We start from the raw sequence: 15,292 nt of genomic DNA on the forward strand, positions 1-15,292 counted from the left end.
CATAGGATGTTATCTATATGTATGGAGGTTGTCAATAAAAAGTTTTCTTTCTTTCTTTTTCTTTTCTTTTCTTTCTCTTTTTTTTTTTTTTTTTTAACAAGGTAGGTGTCTCACTCTAGCTCAGGCTGACCTGGAATTCACTATGTAGTCTCCAGGGTGGCCTCGAACTCACGGCAACCCTCCTACCTCTGCCTCCTAAGTGTGGGATTAAAGGCATGCGCCACCATGCCCAGCTTCAATAAAAAGCTTTTTTTAAGTACAATGTACAAGGACATGATAATTCAAGAGAAAGATGAAGAGTGGAAAGAACATCTTATACAAAGGTACTCAGTATATCCCACAGCCTATCAGAAAATAGATCAGCAGGTAATTGGTTGTGAATTATATAATACAACAGTGAAAAGTAGATAGATGGGAAATAGAATTGTTGATAAAAGTAAAGTGTTGTTCAGCCATGTGTGGTGGCACAAGCCTTTAATCCCAGCACTAGGGAGGCAGAGGTAGGAGGGTTGCCGTAAGTTCGAGGCCAGCCTGAGACTACATAGTGAATTGCAGGTCAGCCTGGGCTGAAATGAGATTCTATCTTGGAAAACCAAAAAAAAAAAAAAAAAAAGTCAAGTGTGACATTAGCTGGCTCCTCTGGAAGATGAACCAAGTGGATCTATTCAATCAAATAAACAATGAATGAGCCTTGCTAGTAAGAATTGCTTTTGGGCTGGGGGATATAAGCATCTGTGGGCAATGAAATGAAACTGTATATCACCAGAGAATATTGTCCATGTTAGAATAAAAGAAAGTATTGGGGCTGGAGAGATTGCCTAGTGGTTAAGGTGCTTGTCTCCAAAGCCAAAGGACATAGGTTCTATTCCCCAGGACCCACATAAACTAGATGCACAAGATGGTGCACGTGTCTGGAGTTCATTTGCAGTAGCTGGAGACCCTGCTGTACCCATATTCATTCTCTCTCTCTCAAATAAAAACATTTAAAACAGGAAATATTGGAAAAGGAAGGTAGGATCCTATTTTGGAGGGGATCTCCAAATTTGTGCAGAAATGTTTATAACTAAACTAAAATAAGGTTTGCAGAACCCTTAGCACTACATCTATTCATAATTGTGGATTAGCAGCAGCTCACACCAGTTGCTGTTGTGGCTGGCACTGTTATTATGCAATGAAGAGCCATGGGAGGCTTCTAGGAAATAGGTCAAGAAGCCAGTACTTTAATCTCGCAGTTTTACACGAGATGGACTAAAGAGGGAACAACTCAGTATGAGGAAACTAATTAGGCAGTGGTCCAAGAGTGAGGCAATAAGAGAAAGGGAAGGAGAAAAACACATTCTACTGAAACTAGTATTTTTCTTATCCATCAGCCACTTCACATGGCCACCAAGGGAGCATGCTTAAGAGCAAAATGTTCCTTCATTAAGAACCTGTAAAACTAGAGCTCAGTAACTCTACAAGGCATTAGGAGATTATTTTAGTAGTCTCCAGGGTTATTCATATTTTTGTGCTTTTGTGAAAAGTGAAATTAGGCAGCAAAGGGACCATTTACCCTTGCCTGCTTCATTTAGGGCCTAGACCCCTTACTGGTACCCACAGTAATACCTCAGAAAGCATTTCTATTCCTCAGAAACGTTAGTCAGCTATCCACCACTAAATAAAATACCCGAGATAATTATGACTAGGAAAGGTTTGTTTTGGCTCATGGGTCCACTGATTGTAGTGAGGGTAGGCTGGCCACATTACTCAGGGCCTGTAACAAGGCAGCATATCATGGAGGAAGTGCATAGCAGAGTAAAACCACTTACATCACAAGCCAGGGAGCAAAGAGGGAAGAATATTGGGCTGGAGAGATGGCTCAGTCGTTAAGGTGTTTACCTGCAAAGACAAAGGACCCAGGTTTGATGCCGCAGGACCCATGTAAGCCAGATGCACAAGGTAGCACATGAGCCTGGAGTTTGGTTACAGTGGCTGAAGGTTCTGGCAAGCTCGCTCTCTCTCTCTTCATATATATATATATACACATGTATGTATGTATGTACCTCTTTCCCTCTTTCTTAAATAAATAAAATAAATACAAATTTTTAATATTAATAAAAAGAACAGTTATTTTTTAAGGAAAAAAAGAAGAGGGACGAGAGGTAAGCGTGGATAGCTTTTAAAGTGGTCTATCTGTTTCAGCCTGCTCCTCTGTCTATGGGTAATGTGGTCATAGGCACTTCACAGGGAAAGGTGCAAATTTTAATGAATGTGTGCAACGCACATTACCATCTTCTAATGAAAAATGCTTCTACCCAAGGTGACATGTAATTAGAGACAGACTTGTTCTTGTGATCATTGCAAGGAAAAAAAAACATGTAGAAACAATAATTTGCACATCTGTCATTATTGTACCTTCGGTGATAACACACACTACCACCTTAACATGCTGATTAAGAAAGCAAGTCTTTCACAGCAAAATATAAAGCACAAAATTACCCCATCACCTTCTACTTCCATAATCAAGGACATATTTTCTTCTACAAGACCAGCAATTCTGGGATCCAGTCCAACTTACTTACACACAGTAGAGGGAAAAGACAGAGACCTGAAGAGCCAAATGACTTGTCCAAGGTCAATCTAAATTTGGCCCTAGAAATTTTTATTCCAATTCTATAGGTCTAATTTTCCAAAATAGTTGAAATTGACAAATCAAGTTACCAAAGAGAATTTAAGAGGCAGAAGAGACTGTTTCCACCCGTTGGTTGGAATATCAGACTTTTCTAAAATAGAAGTAACTTTCTATGCCAGCCAAAATATGGGCTCTTTAAAAGTCCTAATTATGAGAACATGGGGGCAGAGAATGTACCCCAGTGGTAGAGCATGAGCTTAGTATGCACAAGGCTCTGGGTTCAATTCCCAGCACCAAAAAAGCTGGATGTAAGCCAGTGAATTCTCTTCCAAAATATTTTAGTTTTAAAGTAATGTCCTTTCCATATCTGGGAAAGTGCATGTCTAAATACATAGCAGATTTCTCATATTTTTTCTGGAAGCCTTCCTCAAGCTGTTTCATAATAGTGGCTCACTACTAAAGCCCATGATGGTCCCACAAAGCAAAACTCTCACAGCACATTGTGAGCTTCTTGGCCCCAGAGATGGCTGCATGTGGACAGGTCTGGAACCGAAGAATCAACTTGCAAACCTCCATGGTTTTGCATTTCAATGCCCAACTTATGTGCTCCTCCATCAAAAAGACCCTGGGGGGGGGGGACTTAAAAAGATTTTAAATATTCTCAACACAAAGAAATGCTATAAACATTTGGGATGATAAATGCGCTAATTTTCTTGATTTGATCATTATACAAGGCATATGTTTTGAGACATTAAATTATACCCCATAAATAAAAAATATTTTATGTATTTGTATGTGGATGTTTGTGTGTGTGTGAGAGAGAGAGAGAGAGAGAGAGAGAGAGAGAGAGAGAGAGAGCGAGCCAGGGTCTTGATGTTTGTGCCGCTTTTTGTTCCTGGCTTTACATGAGTGTGAGGGAATCAAACCCAGATTGGCAGGGTTTGTAAGAAAGTGCCTCTCACTGCTGAGCCATCTCTCCAGCCCTCAATTAGAAACTTTAAAAAATGGCTGTGAAGGATGGCTTAGCAGTTAAGGCACTTGCCTGTGAAACCTAAGGATCCAAGTTCAACTCCCCAGGACCCACGTAAGCCAGATGCCCAAGGGGGCACATGCATCTGGAGTTTGTTTGCAGTGGCTGGTGGCCCTAGTGTGCTCATACCCCGCCTGTCTGTCTGTCTGTCTGTCTATCTATCTATCTATCTATCTATCTACCTACCTACCTCTTTCTCTTGCATGCACTCAAATAAATAAAGAAATTGAAAAAGTAAAAATAAAAAGAGTTTGATAAAATGGGTGTTTCAATTTCATTTGCTTATCAAAAACTGGGAGGTGCTCAAGGTGTATCTCCCTGGAAAAGTATGTAGTGAGAATGTGCCAGGCCCTGAGTTCAATAAGTCCAGGACCCCAAGAAAAAGTGGAAGAGGTACGATTTTCTGTGAGAACACCTGGTCTCTGTGAAGATGCAGTGGCCACATTGATGCTGATGCTCTTCCTCCAATTACTGTCCTAGTCCTAGCTGCCCCTAAAATCACTCATTTTACAAAATTTCTTCAAAGGTGTTAAGTGATAAGAATGCTTCTCTTGTTAGCTTTGAGTTACACTAACTACAACATATGAAAGTTAAAGGCACTAAATGCATTTATGTGTGGTGATATAGGTAATATCCCATTGTTAGTTAGTTTTAAGCTCATTAGAATGCATCAATTTCATTTTTCCCAACATAAACTTATAGTCATTCTTTTGGTATGGAAGAAAAGGAGGCTCTGGGTGGAAAATTGCTCATCTTTAGAGAAGAAAAATTAAGATACTCTTCCCTTGATAATACACAAAATGTGGTTTTACTTCAGTAAAATGAAAATAACAACAATTACAAATACATTAATGATTCCATTACTCTGCACAATTTTTTTAAAATCCCAATTAAATGGCATAATAGCCCTGAAATATGGGACTGGCTCTTTAATGCTTAATCCAGACATTGGCAGCGCCAGCCACAAAGCAGAGTGACAGAGAAACGTCGTAACTTCACGCTTGTGGTGAGAATCACATGTGGAAAGCAAGTCTAGTAACTAAAACCAGCCTTGGAATGCATGTGGCTCCTGGTACTGCTTTTCCAGAAAGGTTTTCATTATAATAATTAGTGGTGTTTCTTAAAGAGAGGAAACAGGAGGAAAGGAGCCACGAAACACCTTTGTTGGCCAAGAACGCAACAGCTGCTATGTGAAGGTGGAGAGAGCGAGAACTTGTATAATAGATTACATAGATGGCAAGCTCTCCTCGGGGGAACATCCCAGGCTTCTGCCTATCCTCCCCGCCCCCCCTGCCTGTGCAAGTATTAGCTACTTATGCTTGGTTTAAACCCCAGCACAAAGTCTGTGAGCCAAGCTACCTTACTCCTCTCTGCCTCAGTGTTCTCATTTATAGAACAACGAGATCTGGTAGTGATGTGATGTTGACATAAGGTGACATACAGGAAGCACTTAGAATCCTTCCCCTTGTGCAGTAAAGGACTTCTTAGGTATTACCTATTTGTATGAACATTTCTGGTTAAAATATATATATTCATTTTCAAACTAAACCCAACACAAGCATCTTTTTAAATGCATTAAGTGCCAAATTATCGTTATTGCTACCGTTCCTGTGCAAATGTGACTTGACATCACTTCTCTTCTCCCACTCCGTGAGCCTCATGCTCACCTCCTTGGGGCTCACTTATAGAAACAAACATGTCAGCCGGGCGTGGTGGCGCACGCCTTTAATCCCAGCACTCAGGAGGCAGTGGTAAGAGGATCAGTGTGAATTCAAGGCTACCCTGAGACTACATAGTGAATTCCAGGTCAGCCTGGGCCAGAATGAAACCCTACCTCGAAAATCCAAAAGAGAAAAAGAAACAAACATGTCAGACACAGCCATGAACAGAATACAAGGCATCCGTGATAAGCATTTGACTGAGAGTTACATTAAGTGCCGAGGGTGCAGAAAAGAGAGAGAGCAATTGTGTCTAGTTGGAAGAATCAGAGGGTGCTTCATGGACTAGGGCATTATTGATGTGCTGAGGAGGGAAAGATGGCCAGGGAGCCAAGAGATGGGCACACACTGTGGGCAGCTGCCGGAGAGGGGAGTGTGATGAAGGGTCATGGTAGTTATGTGTTAAGTACACTAGGTTGAGGGGTGCCCAGACGTTTGTCTAAATATGATTCTTTGTGTCTCCTTAATGGGGTTATTCGCCATGAGGTTATGGGTTAGTAGCTGCGAGAGCAGCATTTAGTCACTGTGCTGGGGGTGAGGGGGCCAATGCCTCTGGATACTTCTTCCCACCCTGTGCCTCTTACAGCCTTTCCACCCTCTCTTCCGCAATGTTCCCTGAGCCTTGGTGGATGTGTTTAAGTCTAATTTAGTGTTAAGCTCTCAGCAACTCCTGGATTTCTGCTTTGATACGTTTCGCCATCTCCCTGGCGCGGGTGGTCAGGCTCACTGCGGGAGCAGCGCGCGTGCTTAATGGGCCAGCTCCTCTGTGGCTTCCCCGGACCCCGGCCGAAGGGCACGAGGCCGCTCATCTCATAATATGGACTCAGCGATCTTTTCTTGTCTCTGCCTTCTGTAAAAGAGAACACAGATTCTCCAGCGGAGAGTGAGAGCAGCGCATGAGTTCAAGGCGATAGGCATAGTTAAGTAGGAGAGATTTTGATGGGTGTAGCCTCTATACTGGACAGTTATAATAATCTAAATGGATTGCCTCTTTTGTCTTTTTTCATAATGTTCATCTCACAGTGCTTTTTTTTTCTGGTTTTAACATCAAGCTCATAAATATTAGATCAGGAATCTTTTCCCACATGTCATTAGGAAGAGTTTGTATGAGTTTGCAATTATCTGTTCCTTGGATATTTGGTAGATCATTGACAAGTTACCTGGGCTTGAGGTCTTCATGTTTGTTGTGTGTGCAGGAAAAGGACAGAGAGAATAAATGGTCAATTGTTGATTCAAGTTCTTTTATTTGTTTGTTTCTATATAAATTTATTTTATTTTTTTCTCAATTTTTTAAAACATTTTCCATGATTATAAAAATATCCCCTGGTAATACCCTCCCTCCCCCCCTTTCCCCCTTTGAAATTCCATTCTCCATCATATCCCCTCCCCATCTCAATCAGTCTCTCTTCCATTTTGATGTCATGATCTTTCCCTCCTCTTATGACGGTCTTGTGTAGGTAGTGTCAGGTACTATGAGGTCATGGATATCGAGGCCATTTTATGTCTGGGGGAGCACGTTGTAAGGAGTCCTACCCTTCCTTTGGCTCTCACATTCTTTCTGCCACCTCTTCTGCATTAGACTCTGAGCCTTGGAAGGTGTGATCGAGATGTTCTTTTATTTTTTAAAACATTTATTTACTTGAGAAAGAGTATGTTTGTGCAGAGGGTCTCTGACTGCTACAACAAACTAGAGACACATGTGCATGTTGGACATCTGGCTTTATATGTGTACTGGGGGCAAGCAAGTGCTTGTAACTACTGAGCCATTTCTCTAGCCCAATGATTATAATTCTTTAATACTAGCCATGCGTGGTGGCGCACGCCTTTAATCCCAGCACTCGGGAGGCAGAGGTAGGAGGATTGTCATGAGTTCAAGGCCACCTTGAGACTACATAGTGAATTCCAGGTCAGCTTGAGCTAGAGTTAGACCCTACCTCGAAAAACAAAAACAAACAAAAAAAAAATTAATACTATTTCTTAAGTAGTCCTCATGGCTTTTTAAATCCATATTGGCAAGTGACATGTTTCTGGAAAATTGTCTAATTCATCTTTTTAAATTTACTGACATAAAGTCAATCATAGTTTTATCTTTTAATTTCTGCTTAATGGGCTGTTTAATAATAGTATTGTTTATTCATTTTATCTTTTCCCTCATAATCATTCTTGCCAAAGGTTTATCTACTTTATTAATCTTTTAAAAGAGCCAACTTATGTTTTTATCTCCATTTTACCTAATTTTTAAATTTCATTAATATCTGCTTTTATTTTTATTTCTTTCCTTTTGTTTTCTTTGGGTTGATTCTACTGATCTTTTCTTATCTTAAATTGGAATGTTTAGCTCATTAGTTTTCAACTTCCCTCTTTCTAATGTAAACATTCAATACCAGAAATTTGGGGCAGATATATGAGACTGTGGAAGGGTGTGGGCTACATCGCAAGTACCAGGCTATCTAGGGCTACACAGCAAGATCCTGTCTTGTAAAAGTGGCTGGTGTATTAGTCAGGGTTCTCTAGGAGAACAGAACTGATAGGAGGAATATATATCATAATGGGGATTTATTGAATTAGCTTACAAGAGATAGGCTGGACAGTCCATCACTAGCTGTTTACAGGCTAGAGTTGGGAAACTCAATAGCTATTGAGTCCATGAAGCTAGATGCCTCAACAGTCCCAATCTGGCATTAAAAGCCTGGAGAGCCGCTGCCGTTCAGTCCCCATTGGCAGGCTGGTGGAGATGGGCTCCAATGTCTGAAGCTAAGCAGCAGCAGAGTAGAGAGGTGCGTGCACCAGCGGGGAGCAAGGGCAGCCAGGCAAAAGGCCCTGCGTTCTCTTGGAGCTTCTTTATATATAGTCCACCACTGAGCGAGCTGCCCACTCTGGGGGAAGGTCTTCCTCCTCCATCAATGATTCCTGGAAACTCCCTTACAGACACCCCAAGAGGTGTGTCTCTTACTTAGTGCCTAATGTGGTCAAATTGACAAAAGAGCTTGGCCATCATAGCTGGGATTCAAACTCAGGCAATGATTCTCTCTCTATTCTGTGCCTTTATTTATTTATTTATTTATTTATTTATTTGAGCAAGGAAGAAGCCGATAGAGAGAGAGAATGGTCATGCTGGGGCCTCCAGCCACTGCAAACCAAGTCCAGATGCATTTACCACCTTGTGATCCAGCTTACATGAGCACTAGGGAGTTGAATCTGGGTCCTCAGGCTTCATAGGCCAAGTGCCTTAACCACTAAGCAATCTCTCCAGCTTTATCCTGTCCTTTTTTAAAAATGTAGTTTCTTTTTTTTTTTTTTTATTATTTATTTATTTATTTGAGAGTGACAGACACAGAGAGAAAGACAGGTAGAGGGAGAGAGAGAGAATGGGCGCGCCAGGGCTTCCAGCCTCTGCAAACGAACTCCAGCCGCATGCGCCCCCTTGTGCATCTGGCTAACATGGGACCTGGGGAACCGAGCCTCGAACCGGGGTCCTTAGGCTTCACAGGCAAGCGCTTAACCGCTAAGCCATCTCTCCAGCCCGTAGTTTCTTTTTTTTTAAAAAAAAAATATTTATTGACTACTTTTATACATGTATATAATGTATTTTGCTCATATTTCCCTCCCATTACCTTCTTTTGTCCCCATCCCTCTGACCCCTTCTTCTTCTCAGCTAGTGCCTTTTCTACTTTGATGTCTTTTTTGCATGTTTGTGTGGATGTGTGAGAGAGAGACAGAGACAGAGGCAGAGGCAGAGGGACTAACTGTGTTTAATCTGCTTGCGTGCATGTACATGGGTGAGGGATTATTTGCCAGAGCTCGTACAACCTACCAGTGGTTACATCTCCATAGAAAATGTCTCCTGCTCTCTCAGCAACCATTAGCTGCCAATAACTCCTCAGGGAAAGATGGGGGCCCCATGATGTCCTTTAGCCTTGGTGGGATGCTGATGGGCCCCTTATTGTGCAGAGCCTCTGCAGGTAAAGACAGTCACTGTGAGGTCCTGAATGCAGTGGTCCTACCATGTCCGGAAGACAATGTTTCACCGCACTCCTCCCCATCCTCTGACTCTTACATTCTCTCTGTCCCCTCCTCCACAATGTACACTGAGCCTTGGAGGGGATGGTATAGATGTCGTTTAGCACAAACAATACACAGCTAATTATTTACACTGGCTTCTTAAATGCCATAATTTTAAATGTTATTTATTTGTGTGTGTGTGTGTGTGTGTGTGTGTGTGTGTGTGTGTGTGTGTGTTTGTGTGTGTGTGTGTGCGTGTGCATGTACAAGAGCAAGTCAGAGAAGTTGTCTGTGTGCCCTCTTTGAGATAGAATCTCTCTTGCTACCGCACACAAGCCTGGCCTCTTAGTGGCTTTATGGGTGCTAGAGAATCGAATCTGAGCCAGCAAGCTTGGCCGCAAGTACCTTTAACCACTGAGCCATCTCTCCAGCACTTGAATGCTGAACTTAATCTGGGACACCTGGATTAGGATCTGCTGAGGGTAAAAGTGATCAGTTTTTACTGTTTTCTCTTATCGCTTTTTAAAAAATAGTTTATTTATTTGAGAGTGATAGACACAGAGAGAAAGAAGGTGAGAGAAAGAGAGAGAGAGAGAGAGAGAGAGAGAGAGAGAGAGAATGGGTGCACTAGGGCTTCTAGCCACTGCAAACGAACTCCAGATGCATGTGCCCCCTTGTACATCTGGCTTACATGGGCCCTGGGGAACCGGGTTCCTTAGGCTTTACAAGCAAGCACTTAATCACTAAGCCATCTCTCCAGCCCTCTTATCACTTATAATATAGCATTCCATTTTTGAAGCTGGCATGCAATTGAGTAAATGCCTTCAGGGTCATTTTATTTTCTAATTATTGATCTCTTTGTTTATATGGGGGTGTGTGGGTGTGCATGTGGATGCCCATGTGCCACAGCATGCATGTGGAGCTCACAGAACAACCTTAACTGTATCTGTGCTTTCAGCCCACTTCCTTAGAGACAGTCTCTAGCCTCTGCAAATGAACCCCAGAGTAGCTGGCTGAGTGCATCAGGTTTCCCGGCCCCATCTCCCGTTGTTGTAAGCATGTTGACACCATAGATGGCATGGTTCTACTTTTTGTTCTGCTTTACGTGGGTGCTGGGGAGGATAGAACTCACACTGACAAACTTTGCAAACAAGCTCCTTTAACTGCTGAGACATGTCTCCAGCCCCTGCATTTAATTACCACATTGTGTGTAACTAAATTATCTTTTCCCCCTGCTTGTTTTTGTAAGTGTCCCTCTGTAGTTAGTATTACACAACTACACCAAAACGTATCCAACTGTGAATTTCTTTGTGAAATTTTTACTTGGGACTCATTGAATCTCCCAATCTAATGATTTATATTATCATCAATTCAGGAAAACTATTAGACAGAATCTTTAAATAACATGTCTGTCCCCTTCTCTCTGTTTTTCTCTTCTGAAACGTTGACTAGATGGATGTTAGAACTTCTCACCCTATCCTTGCTAACTGATATTTACAGTGATTAGTTTCTTAACCTATTTATTTATTTGAGAGAGATGAGAGAGAAAGAGAGAGAATAGACATGCCAGGGCTCTGCATATTCCAGACACATACACCACTTTGTGCAGCTGGCTTTATGTGGGTACTAGGAAATCAAACTCAGGACATGAGGCTTTGCAAGCAAATGTCTTTAAACACTGGGCCTTCTCTCCGGCTCCAATAATGATTAATTTTATGTATCAATTTAATTGAGTTTAGAGGTCCCCAAATATCTAATTAAACATTATTTCTGACTTTGTGTGTTTGTGGATAAGATTAACATTTGAATCAACAAACTGAGTAAAAAAAGAGCCTCCCAAGCTGGAGAGATGGCTTATCAGTTAAGCGCTTGCCTGTGGAGCCTAAGGACCCCGGTTCGAGGTTTGATTCCCCAGGACCCACATTACCCAGATGCATAAGGGGGCACATGCGTCTGGAATTCGTTTGCAGTGGCTGGAGGCCCTGGCATGCCCATTCGCTTTCTCTCTTTCTACCTCTCTTTCTCTCTCTCTCTCTCTCTCTCTCTCTCTCTCTTTGCCTCCTTCTCTCTGTCACTCTCAAATAAATTTTTTAAAATAAGCAAAAAAATACTTTAAAAAAAGAGCCTCCTAATGTGTGTGGACATCAGTCAGCCTATGAGTGCCTCACTAGAACAAAAGGTGGAGGATTTGCTCTCTGTTTGACTGCTTGAGCTAGAATCTTAATCTTTCCCTGCTCCGGGATTGGTACTGAAGCTGTCTGCACGGCCATTTCTCGGGCCTGTGGTCTTCAACTGCAGTATTTGTTCACTTGTTTCTCCAGCCTTCAGAATTTAAACCAAAACTATAACACCAGATTTTCTGGTCCCTGCTGCTGACAGATTGAATAAGTCCATCTCATCCTCCCTCTTACCCACTTTTCCTACCAAGTCCGAGGTAAATGCAAAGAATATCATCCTCATGTCTTCTCCTCATTCTAATTCCTACCTCAAAGGGACAAGTTCTCTCTGGGCAGACAGCAGAGCCTCATTTGCATGTCTTATCACCCACAACCAAGGCCACACAACTGTCATCATAGCCTGGTGACAATCCTGTCCCACACGTGTTATTTTCAGGTATTGCAATATACCCTCTAGTCTCTCAACTGTTGAGGGGGTATCCCCATACTCTTGAGGCAGACCCTGTTTATCAAGAAGGCATGCCATCCCTTACACATAGAGGAAAATGGACATCCCTGGTATGTGTGTTTATGTGTGTTTGTTCTTTTATTTAAAAAAAATGTATTTATTGATTTGCATGAGAGATAGCAAGAGACAGAGAGAATGGGTATACCAGGGCTTCTTGCCACTGCCAATGAACTCCAAATGGATGTCCCTCTTTGTGCATCTGGCTTTATATGGGTACTGGGTAATTGAACCTGAGTGAGCAGGTTTTGCAAGCAAGTACTTTTAACCACTGAGCCATTTCTCCAGTCCAGGTGTTTTTGTGTTTGTGGGAATATGTGTGTGTGTGTGTGTGTGTGTGTGTGTGTGTGTGTGTGTGCGTGCAAGGGCATATGGAGACTAGAGGTCAATGTTGGGTGTCTTCTTCAAGCACTCTCTACCTAATTCTTTCAGACAAGGTCTATCACTGAACCTAGAGCTCATCAATCTTCTCAGCCGCTATACCATCAAAAAAAGTTATATTCTTCCAGCATAAAGTGTCACAGACTAGACATTCCCATTCCAAAGGGAGGAGTGGAGGAACAAGCTAGGAAATATTGGTGCAAAGCAAGACTGAACACCCTATCCTATAGCTCCATGTCTGGTATCTGGGGCTCATGATGGAATCATCTGGGCTTCAGGGGACTTAGGTAGCCCCATCCCTCCAGCTCTGCTGCCTGTAGAACACACAGCCTCTGTCTTGGGCTCCACTACATGCTGTCAGCTCTCCTCAACAGATGTCCCACAGTCCTGTCATCTCCACAGCCTTGTGCAGAGATCTCTCAGGACCTCCTTTAACAGACTCCTGCCTTTCCACACATTGCCTGTCCACCACAACATTCTGGAATAGGGGTATAAGACTCCATGACCCCTCAATGCTGTATCTTTAATGCCTGTAAAACCAGTCCTGTATGGACATTGTGACCAGCTTACAATGTAGCCTAGCTCCCCTGGATGACAGTTGCGTTGACCTCTGTGTGGTCCAGGCTGACCTTGGGAAATTATTCCATAGGTATTTTTTTTTCAAGCAATAAAACTCTTCAACAGCTTTCTCAGTTTAGGGCCCCCTTTCTTTCAAATTAATTCTTATTTTCATGTGATGGACCTCCAATGGGTGTGGTCTTCCCATTGGGTACCTTTCTTATTGTCCTGGAACAGCAAGGAGGTTTCTCTTCGATGGTTGTGATGTCTTTAACAATTATAGCTGCTTTCCCAGCACCGGCCTTGCTCGTCAATGTTAAACCCTTCCTTTCCCACCAAATGGAACATTTTTCATATCCCTCTGCTCTGCTTGTTGCTGTTTCATTGTAGACCCGGATCAGAGCAGTAAGCAGTAAGGAGAATATAGAACGAATGCTATCTTGTCTTGAGATTTCCACCATCAAACAAATTTTAGGTCATTACTTTTGAGTTCAGCCTCATTTGAGTTCTCAGGACATGAGGACATGAGCAGAATGCAGCTAGATTATTTGTCAGAATCTAGCAATGACTACCTCTAGCCCACTTCCTGACAAGCTCCTCATTCCACTCTGAAATCTTACAAGCCGGACCTGTTCAGTCTTCTGTCAGCATTCTTGCCTTCCAAGTTCCTACCAGGATGGTTCATTAAGCTCTGTTTATAACATTGTAGGGCTTTTCTAGCCAAAAGTTCCAAACTCTATGTTCCTTCCACAGGCTTGTGAACCATATGGTCAATTGTATCACAACAATGACCCTACTCTCGGTGCCAATTTTTTTGTATTAGTTACCTTCCTTGATGCTGTGACAAAATACCTGACAAGAAGCAACTTAAGGAAGAAAAAGGTTATTTTGGCTTGTAGTTTGAAGAGATACAGTCCATCCTGATGGCTGGAGAATGAAGCAGCAGATCACATTCACTCCACAGTCAGGAAGCAGAGAAGGATGAACGCTCACGCTTATTTCATTTTGTTTTGTTTTTTAAATTCAGTCCGAGGACGCCAGTCCATGGAATGAGCACATACATGTGCTCACACACATACACACACACATACACACACATATGTGTACATATATGTGTACCTTGATCTTGGTTGTAGTTACTGGGAAATATTCCTTATGTAAAAATTCATCAAGCCAACTCCTTATTGTTTGCATATTCTCTGTACATACATTACTATTTAATTAAAAAGTTTACTCCATTTTTTCTTTTTTTTTTTTTTTGAGGCAAGCTAAATCGACAGCCTCTGTCTCTCTCTCTCTCTTTTTTTTTTTTTAATGAGAGGGAGTGAGAACAAGAGAGACAGAGAGACAGAGAGAGAACTGGTGTGCCAGGGCCTCCAGCCACTGTAATTGAACTCCATACGCATGCACCATCTTGAGTGCATGTGTGACCTTGCGTGCTTACGTCACCTTGTGTGTCTGGCTTACGTGGGACCTTGAGAGTCAAACATGGGTCCTTAGGCTTAATAGGCAAGTGCCTTAACTGCTAAGCCATCTCTCCAGCCCTACTACATTTTTTTTCTGAGATCACAGTTCAGAACTCTGTGTGGACTGTATTTGTATAGCTAAATATTGGACAGAATTTGGCAATTTATAGCGTTTATGAGGTCCCTTTTTCACTCCTTTCCCATAAATCTGAAAACCTAACAAAGAGGCAAGTCCTACCAAAACCATTTTGCAGACTCTTCATATTCCTAGGGCTCCTCTTACATGAGTGAATATCCAAATCACAGCTGGATGTTTTCCCATAAGCCCTGCGTTAACACCTCTTGGCTGGAGTGATTTCTTTCCCTGATGTACAATGAAAACCTTTTCCTACAGGAATTCTTCTCTTGCTGATGCTATTTTTTATTTCAAGCTGCTTAAACTTCTGTATCTCTCTCTCTCCCTCCTTCCTTCTGCTGTACAGAGACACTGACAACTGTGTTCAGAGTCGAATAATAATTGGGGTGGAGATCAACTGATGTTTTTGTTTGATTTCCCAACTCAAAAGGAAATGTTAAAATACATCAGCTTCTCTTTCTGAAGAGATGGCTGCGTTTAAAAGTACTTGTTTACAAAGCCTGATGGCCCAGGTTCAATTCCCCGGTATCCACATAAAGCCAAATGTAAAAACTGGCAGATGAATCTGGAGTTCATCTGCAGTAACATGAGGACTTTGTGCACCCTATCCATGCCCCCCTGCCTCTTTCTCTCCTTGCAATAAATTACATACACAGAGAGAGAGAGAGAGAAAGAGAGAGTCAGTTTTTGTTATGCTAAACTCAAAAT

General features: G+C 42.1%; 1 pseudogene; it reads left to right on the plus strand.

Annotated features, from left to right (window-relative positions):
• Positions 1–261: 261 nt before the first annotated feature.
• LOC123462345 overlaps positions 262–15,292 on the plus strand; it is a 28,196-nt pseudogene continuing 13,165 nt past the window's right edge.

The sequence above is a fragment of the Jaculus jaculus genome, chromosome 7 (genome assembly GCF_020740685.1).
Source record: "Jaculus jaculus isolate mJacJac1 chromosome 7, mJacJac1.mat.Y.cur, whole genome shotgun sequence".
Taxonomy (NCBI): domain Eukaryota; kingdom Metazoa; phylum Chordata; class Mammalia; order Rodentia; family Dipodidae; genus Jaculus; species Jaculus jaculus.